This window comes from Mauremys mutica, chromosome 15 (genome assembly GCF_020497125.1).
Source record: "Mauremys mutica isolate MM-2020 ecotype Southern chromosome 15, ASM2049712v1, whole genome shotgun sequence".
Lineage (NCBI taxonomy): Eukaryota > Metazoa > Chordata > Testudines > Geoemydidae > Mauremys > Mauremys mutica.
Window position 1 is genome coordinate 32234538 of NC_059086.1, and position 9701 is coordinate 32244238.

Consider the following 9701-nt stretch of genomic DNA (forward strand, 5'->3'; position numbering starts at 1 on the left):
TTGGTGTCGTTGACATGTTTGTGAATAAATTCAGGCAAATAAATTATTAGATTGTAATAATTTGGCTGTGACCAATTTTGTTGAATTAGCTGAAAAATGGATGCAGTGCTATGTAATTAAAATTGTATTAGGCTCTAACGGCACTGTAAGAGGTGATGTTTTCTGTCAGTGTTTAAAAGCAGGAGTTAACAGTAAAAAAAGCAAGCCGGAGAGCATCTGTGTTAATGCAAATTAACTAACTGATAAGGTAGAGGCCGCTGAACCAGGGCTGTCTAAGAAGCACATACGAGAAAATATGGGGTAATTCCTCTGTTTTGCCTAGAATCAACAAGAGTATTTGTATATTTTAAGTATTTAACTGCCCCGAAGGGGTGGACCTCTGTTTTTGTCTTTCAGATAATCAAAGAACATTAATGCCAGCTGCACAGCATTCAACGTACTATGATTTACTGGTAGTCACAATTATGTTGTGTGTTCTATGTTCTGTCTTGTGATGTTTGTCTCGTGGCCAAAATTGTTGTGTTTAATATTTTCATGAGATGGTCTGATTTGACATCAAGCGAAAATGTTGCATTGCAATGCAGATACTTGTTTTGTTCAACTTAGAATACAAAGTGTTTGGTTACATCAGAAAAATGTGATATACTAAAGTCTAATACATTTTCTTCAGTAAGAGAAAGAAACTACATTGGCCAAATCTTTTAATTGAGAATTGTTGTTAAAATCATACTGACAGTCTTTGGAAGCAAGGACATGAAAAGTTAACCCACTCCCCATATTGTACAAGGGATCCTTCTGGCTACCTCAGACTTTTAGCCAGAGGGCTGGGAATGGTGGAAAGCTATTGGACTAGAGGTTATATTAAGTGAACTTCTCAAAGTGGGTGTGCTTGTCCTGGCTTGTTGTTCGAAAGTTCTGTAATAAGGTTATTTTAGTGAAAGGGTATATGTGGCATACATTGAATAATAAGACTAATGTACTGTATAACAGTAATGTTTATGTGTTCATGGTATAAAAGAAGGTGTATAAGTAAAGCGTAAAAGTTTCCTTTGTATGTTAATGAAAAAAAAGAAAAAAAAAACCGCCAAGAAGGGAGAAAAAAGAGAATGGCTAACATGCGCTGGCCCCAGTCAAGGACACCGCTTGGCTGCCTACCAAGGGAAGGGCGGGGGAAATGGTTGCTGCAGTTACACGAGATTGGTGTGCAGCGGCCAGCCCACTCTCCTCCTTGGGGACCTTTTGTAAATATTCAGATTGATTTTATTTCGATGTCTACATGTTGTGGTTATGGATATGTATTTGTTTTAGTTGATGTATTTACCAATTGGGTTAAAGCTTTTCCCTGCAGGAAAGCAGATGTCAGGACTGTTGTGAAATTTTGCTTAAAGATTTTGTGCCACGTTTTGGCGTCCCTGTGGGTATCAACAGTGATCGTGGAACTCACTTTACTGGACAGATTGTAAAGGAGTTATGTGCAGTTTTGCAGATCCGACACAACCTTCACTGCCCTCATCATCCACAATCTGCTGGGACAGTGGAACGCCAGAACGGGATTTTAAAAAATAAACTGGCCAAGATTTGTGCTGAGACACACTTGAAGTGGCCAGATGCCCTTCCTTTGGCACTGATGTGTATGAGAGCCATTCCCAATCGAAAGACTGGACTCGGCCCTCATGAAATTTTGACAGGACACCCAATGCGCCTACCAACTGCATCCCCACTAACCCCAGCTCAGATGGACATTCATTTGCTGGATAACATAATGCTTAAGTATTGTCAGGCACTAATGAAATGTGTTAAGTCTTTTTTTATACACAGGTGATGGCAGCACTACCGAAGGATCCTGTGCAACCTTGCCACTCGTTGGAACCAGGAGACTGGGTCTACATAAAGATCCATCAACGAAAGACTGCCTTGGCTCCACGCTGGAAAGGCCCTTTCCAAGTCCTGCTGACTACCAACACCGTTGTGCAGTCCCACAGACTGACTGCTTGGACCCAGGATTCTCACTGCAAAAAAGACCCCTCCGCATCAGGAGAATTTTCCTACTGATGATTACCCTATTCTTTCTTCTAGTTCCACTGTGCTTCTGGACAGCAGGAAAAAGGACAAGGTGCCGTACTGGCAACCTCTCCCTTGTCCACTGACAGACCAACTGTGCCTTTTGACTTTTCTAGAAAAAGCAAAGCCATTACAGGGTGATATGTGCAGGCAACCTCTCCCCTGTAGGATGCTAAACCACAATTGTTTTGGGAAAGAAGAAGACACACTCACTCCACTGACATTGCCAAAGTCCAGGAATTCCTGACTGAAAAGGACATTGAGAACTGACCCTGGTGAAGAAACAAAGAATTACATACTGGCAGGAAGAAATTTGTGGGACCCATGCTTGGGACTGTGGTATTAATTGGATTTTGGGGTTTATTCTACAGGCTGCGCCCTGTGTTCTGGATAAATCCTTCAGTATGTATTGCCCTCCCTAATTGGATTTTAAATGACATTGCCCTTATCAGGTTTTCAAATCACTTCTACATACCCAGATTGCTCACAAGGGGCTGCTATTAGATTAGCACAACAAAAGGCCTGGGTTATTCCTCTGGACAAAAAGGGACTTGAGCAGATCCCTGTGGGCTAGGGCCAATATCTTAAAAGCAAAGAACATGATAAGAAATTGGGCCAACTAGAAAAGGCCACTAGCCTTATTTTTGAAGCTCAGCTATCTTCAGTACAGGCTGGAGTTGGTAAGTTACATGTCATTTCAGCCCTTAGTTCTATGACCCAGAAGTTACTGACAGAGATGGTATTGAATATCACTGAGGCTGGGAAGGCATTGCAGTGGGATCTAGACCAGACTTGGCCCACTGCCCTTACAGACACGTCAGGAGTACCATCTGATCTGTGGTCATGAAGACATACTTGGACACTTTCTGGATGGAAGTGTGGACATTCACAGTGCTCCTTCCAAGCATATGGACCGGTTAGGATGGGTGTGGGCTCCCACATACCGAATCCTGCTGGGTCCATGGGGAGGATGCCTGTGGGACTGTAATTGTTTGCCGAGACATCTGGGAAATTAGACCACCTGGTATACCTACCTGATTTATAGACAGTACCCCTAGAATAACACCTGATGAGATATACATATTGATCTTACCACTGCTGCAGGCAATTATATCATTTACTGGCCTGCAGATAGAATGCAGATAGAATGTTGCAAGTAGCTCTTAGATTTCAGGTATATTTTGATTGGACTAGGGTAGTGCCTGATCGGTTTCAAAATTTGCTTTCATTGTTACCAAAGTTTCAAAGAATCTCTGAATTGCAAGGGCAAATTCACATGCTTTAGAATATATATTAAGCTGAAAAGAATGCCTTTCATACAGCTTATAGAGTGTTTACTTTATGTACTAGGTATGATGTTTTATGCTTTGTGATCAAAATTGTACAACAGCCCCATTATATTATTCCTATGGGAATGTTATTGTTTGTCGTGTTGTTAGTTAGTTTAGGATTATGTTATTGTTGTTGTTTTTGAAAAAATATAATGCTAGTAATAATACCTTTCATGTTCGTGCTGATCATGCATTGTCATTACATCCCATGAAAACCCCTAAGATTGACATATTTGCTGTAGAATCTGACATCCATGGTTTGATGCAAATTGAGATTTGAAATATTTGTTGTACTAGAAGTACAAAATGGGGGAGTGTGGAAGCCAGTAAATAATTAACAAGGTTTGAAGAGATCTTAATGAATGTTAGTTAGCAAGAGTCAGGCCATACTGTGACCCTTATGACGTGAGATTTGTAGAAGCAAGATAATGTAAGACAGAGTGAACTGTGTGAAAGTATTACGACCTTGCAATGTGCAGTCTTGCTTTTTCTAGTAAGATAGCAGAAAAGCTTATGTATAAACAAAATGTATTTGTTGCTTTTTACTGTCTCCATGATTGTCTAAGCTTGTCTGTAACAAAGGTATAAAGGCTTGATGTAATTGTTTACCAGTTGAGAGACCTGTCCAGGACCCTGTGTCCTATGGCACTCTCTCCCTCCATTGTAATTACTGGAGAAATAATAAAGTATTTGATTTTGCTGCACCCAAACAAAAAGCGAGAACTGAGTTTTTCTTCGACATCATGGTCACTTAGGACAGGGGTGAGGGTGTCCCCACTCTGGGGCTCTCTCTTTGTACTGGTTGCTGCCCAGACCCACTGATCATTATATAGAGTTCAACACACGTAGAATTTATTAAATAGCAACTCAGAACAGGGGCTGCTAACAGGGAGTTTCTCAAGGGAGTTTGGAAGGGGAGTGGGAAGGGAGCGGGAGTCCCTTGTCGGTCCTAACCCTTTCCCTGTAGCCCCCTTAAAACCTATAAACCGAACCACATTCCAAAACCTCGTTCCGTAAACCACCCTTCCATTAACTAGGAGACAATGCAGGCAGGAGCCCAGCAGCAGAGTGGGGGCTATCCAGTTTATTGCGCTGAGTGTTGCATGTATGATTACCTGCCCTGTGGGCGGGTGGCGTGTGTGTGCAGTCGGTGCAAGGAGCTCCTGGCCCTCAGAGACCATGTACGGACTTTGGAGGCCAGGGTGGCGGAACTGGAGGAGCTAAGAGCAGAGAGGTATGTTGATGAGGCTGATATATCCTTGGGGCAGCCGGTGTAGGAAGCAATCACTTGAGGCCAGAGAGCAGGCAGCTAACCAAAACCTCCATTTTATTTACATATATACAGAGAGCTCCTCAACCGGTTGGAACCGGTTGAGCTAACCCATAATAATCTAACTCAGTTGCCATAGCAACAAAACCATGACAACCAAATACACAACATATTCCTCCCCCCCCTAATAAGAACATCCCCTAAATAAAACACACACTAGACTAGAGAAGGAGGGTAGACTGCCTCCATTCCCGGCTAAACCCTGGGGATTATTTTGCCCCATAACCGTGGGTTCGCCCTAGCTAAAGATCCAGCCGATGAGGAGGTCTTCTGTCTCTAGGTGGATTACGGCGAACTACTGGTGTTGTTGCACCCGAAAGCACTAGGGGCTCAGGGTCCGCAGCACGAACAGGTGAGGAGGGGGTATCAGCTCGTGCTGGGCAAAGGGGTATCTCAGCCACCGGCAGTAATGGAGGAGAACAGTCAGAAACAGGTGACTCGTGATTCGATCCCTCACCAGAAGAGGTGAAGTCAGACCCCTCAACTGCAGATGGGTCCTGAGGACTGGCATGACCTGGCAACAGCTGATCTACATGTCGCCGCCAGGTAAGATTCTCTGCAGTCCGGACTGTGTAGGAAACAGGTCCTGTTTGAGTGATGACTGTGGCCGGAACCCATTTAGCTCTGGAAGTATAATTCCGAGCCAAAACTGGCTGTCCCGGGCTAAAGGTTCGGTCTTTTGCTCTGGGTGCCCGTCTGATGACTTGATATTGCTGCTGATGTTGCACAATTTGTCGGGGTTCAGAAGGTTTCAGCAGATCAAAGCAAGTGCGCAGCTGTCGTCCCATCATTAGAAAGGCCGGAGATGCGTGGGTCGTAGCATGAGGTGTGTTTCTGTAGGAAAGTAAAAAGGTATCCAGACGCTTTTGAATGGAGTGTTGTCCCCTTGCTGATTTCAAAGCGTTTTTCATTGTCTGCACAAATCTTTCAGCTAATCCGTTGGTGGACGGATGATATGGTGCTGACGTGATGTGGTGTATCCCATTTGCTTTCATAAAATTTTGAAACTCCGGAGAAACGAACTGCGGTCCGTTGTCGCTCACAAGTTGTTCTGGCAGACCAAAACGACTAAAGAGTCCTCGTAGTTTTTGGATAGTACTCTCTGCAGAAGTGGACTGCATTATAGAGACTTCTGGCCATTTAGAATGGGCATCTATTGCCACCAAGAACATGCTTCCTTCAAGGGGGCCAGCAAAGTCAACGTGAATACGTTGCCACGGGTTTTCAGGCCAGTCCCACGGGTGTAGGGGTGCCCACTGGGGTGCATTCCTCACACCCTGACATGACATACAAGCTTTTGCCTTCTCTTCAATAGCGCTGTCCAGTCCAGGCCACCAAAAATAGCTTCGTGCAATTTCCTTCATGCGCACTATTCCACAGTGACCGGAATGTAACTGTTCTAACATCTGTGATCTCAGTGGTGGTGGAATAATGACACGTCTCCCCCACAACAAACAACCAGATTGGACCGATAACTCCGTCCGCTTGGACATGTAGGGAACAAGGTCGGATGAGACCGGAGAGGTTTGTCGAGATGTTCCATGCATCACCAGGTCCATAACGTGGGACAATACTGGGTCAACGCGAGTTGCCTTCTTTATCTGAGTAGCAGTGATGGGTGTATTCTCTACCTGTTCAAAGTAGAAGATTTCCTTGTGGGCACTATCGTGGTGTTTGACCGGCAAAGGCAACCTTGAGAGGCCATCTGCATTGCCGTGTAGAGTGGATTTCCGATATTTGATTTCATATGTGTGTGCTGAAAGTAACAATGCCCAACGTTGCATACGACTAGCAGCTAATGGGGGAATGCCTGTGTAAGGTCCAAAAATTGATGTCAGAGGTCGATGGTCTGTGAGAAGAGTAAATTTTCGCCCAAACAGGTACTGACGAAACTTCCGAATTCCAAAAACAATTCCTAATGCCTCACGTTCGATTTGGGCGTAGTTAGTTTCTGCTTTGCTTAGAGTGCATGAAGCAAAAGCAATAGGTCTCTCTTCTCCTGAAGGCATAATATGTGACACGACTGCTCCCACTCCATAAGGGGAGGCATCGCAGGCCAATTGCAGTGGTAAGGATGGATCAAAGTGCGTTAGAACTTCAGAATTTAGCAATGCATCCTTAGCTTTGTTAAACGCAACATCACAGGCTTCAGTCCACTTCCAGGCCTTGTTCTGCCCAAGGAGCTCATGAAGTGGTTTTAGCAGTGTGGCTAACTGTGAGATGAACTTTCCATAATAGTTCAGGAGTCCTAGAAACGAGCGCAGCTGGCTTACATTTCGAGGTGGGGGAGCCTCCACAATAGCTTTAACTTTTGCAGGGGCCTTATGAAGACCTGCAGAATCAATGATGTGTCCCAAATATTCAACAGAGGGCTTGAAGAATTCACACTTGTCTTTGCGAACTCGTAGGCCATACTCTTCCAGTCTTTGTAGGGTAGCCTCTAAATTCTTTAAGTGATCCTCTTCATTTCTTCCAGTGACCAGGATATCATCCAGATAGCACTGAACTCCTGACAAGCCACACAAGATCTGGTCCATAGCCCTCTGGAACAGGGCGGGAGCAGATGTTATTCCGAAGGGTAGACGACAGTATCGATAAAGCCCCTTATGAGTCACAATAGTCAACAGCTCTTGGGACTTTTCATCGACGTGCATCTGTAAATATGCTTGACTCAGATCAATCTTACTGAACTTTTGTCCCCCAGCCAGGCCTGCGAAGAGGTCATCGATGCGGGGAAGCGGGTATTGCTCTGCACACAACACTGGGTTGACAGTGACTTTAAAATCACCGCAAATCCGGAGAGAGCCATCTTTCTTCACGATTGGAACGATAGGAGTGGCCCATGAGCTATGGGTAACTGGTATTAGGACTCCATTGGTGACCAGGCGCTCCAGGTCTGCTTCAACTTTTGGCCTGATGGCATATGGCACAGTTCGGGCTTTCAGATATTTTGGTGGACTGCCAGGTTTAATGTTCAATGTCACAGTGATTCCCTTCATACTTCCCAAATCATCTCCAAAAACAGCAGCATGTTTCCTTAGTATAGGGGTTAGACTGGTTTCTTCTTTAGTCATCCGGTGCACTTCTGCCCAGTTCAGTTGAATCTTCCCAAGCCAAGACCTACCCATTAAGGCTGGGTAGTTACCTCTCACCACAAACAGTGGCAATTTAGCCACCTGTCCATTGAGCTCCACCTTAACATCAATAGTGCCCAGCATAGTGACAGCTTCTCCCGTATACGTCTTCTCCCGTATACGTCTTCAGAACAGTTTTTGTTGCCTTAAGCGGAAGATGCTGTAGCTTTTCTTTATACACAGTCTCGGAGATCAGTGAGACGGCTGCACCGGTGTCCAGTTCCATGCGTATACGTTTGCCATCCAATAACGGGGTTACCCAGTATTCATGTGAGCCCATTGCCAAAGACAAAACATGCAGTGGCACTTCCTCTTGCGATGAGGTGTCACCTTGATCATCCTGGGTCTGCTCTAGGGTATGCAGGGTTCCTCTTTTTGTCGGCCAGACCACAGGCCTCTTTTTCTTTTGTTTACAGGCACACTCAATGTGTCCCTTTTTGCCACAGTGTCGACACACCAGGTCCTTACACCAGCATTCTGATGCCTGGTGACCCAGCTTACCACACCGGTAACATTCTTGACTCTGCACAGTTTTGTGGGTCGGTTCTTGTGACACTTTTTGCACCCTAGGGGGTGCACCGATGTATTGTGCCTCCCTTGTAGCCAGTTCCATGGAGACAGCAATATCAACAGCCTTCTGTAAGGTAAGCTGAGCCTCTGTCAGTAGGCGCTTCCGTATAGCTTCACTGTACAGGCCACACACTAACCTGTCACGCAGGGCATCATGTAACATTTCTTTAAATTCACAGTGTTCTGCTAGGTTTTTTAAAATGGCTACAAATTGTACAACTGTTTCATCTTCCTTTTGGTCTCTTTTGTGAAACCTATATCTTTCAGCAATTACCAGTGGTTTTGGGGAGAAATGAGACCCCAGGATTTCCACAATGTCACTGTAAGATTTAGTCTCAGGCTTAACAGGGTGTAGTAAGCTGCGTAGCAGAGAGTAGGTTTTAGCCCCTACAACAGTTAAGAATATTGGCACCTTCTTCGCTTCTGTAATGTCATTTGCAATACCAAAAAGCTCAAAACGCTCAGTATACACATGCCACTGCTCTGTATTCTCATCAAAAGGCTCCAGGGGCCTGGTCAGAGTAGCCATGATTTTTAGTTTCACTTTCACAGTCAGTGCAAAGAAGCAGCTTTTTTCCTTTGTTTGGTCTTTACCTTGACTTCTACTTCCTTCTGTTACTGGAGCAGCACCGGAGTCTCACCCTCGTCGCCAGTGTTATATCCTTGGGGCAGCCGGTGTAGGAAGCAATCACTTGAGGCCAGAGAGCAGGCAGCTAACCAAAACCTCCATTTTATTTACATATATACAGAGAGCTCCTCAACCGGTTGGAACCGGTTGAGCTAACCCATAATAATCTAACTCAGTTGCCATAGCAACAAAACCATGACAACCAAATACACAACAGAGGCTTTCCGGGACACTGTAGAATTGTCCCACCTCCACTCAGACAGCCCCTGTGCTGTGGAGGAGGAAGAACGGCCCAGGGAAGCAGAGCATTCAATGGGAGCAGAGGGAAACCTTCCTGTAGTTGGGACCCTCCTTCCAGATGGTGCTGGGGTTGCCTCTCGCACTGAGGTTACCTCTCTGGGGGAGGGAACTCCAGTTGCTAGGAAAAGGCAGGTGTTAGTAATGGGAGATTCGATCATTAGAAACGTAGATAGCTGGGTCTGTGATGACCGGGAGAACCGTATGGTGACTTGCCTGCCTGGTGCGAAGGTTGCGGATCTCTCGAGGCATCTGGATAGACTTATGTGTAGTGCTGGGGAGGAGCCGGTGGTCGTGGTACATGTAGGTACCAATGACATAGGGAAGGGTAGGAGAGATGTCCTGGAAGC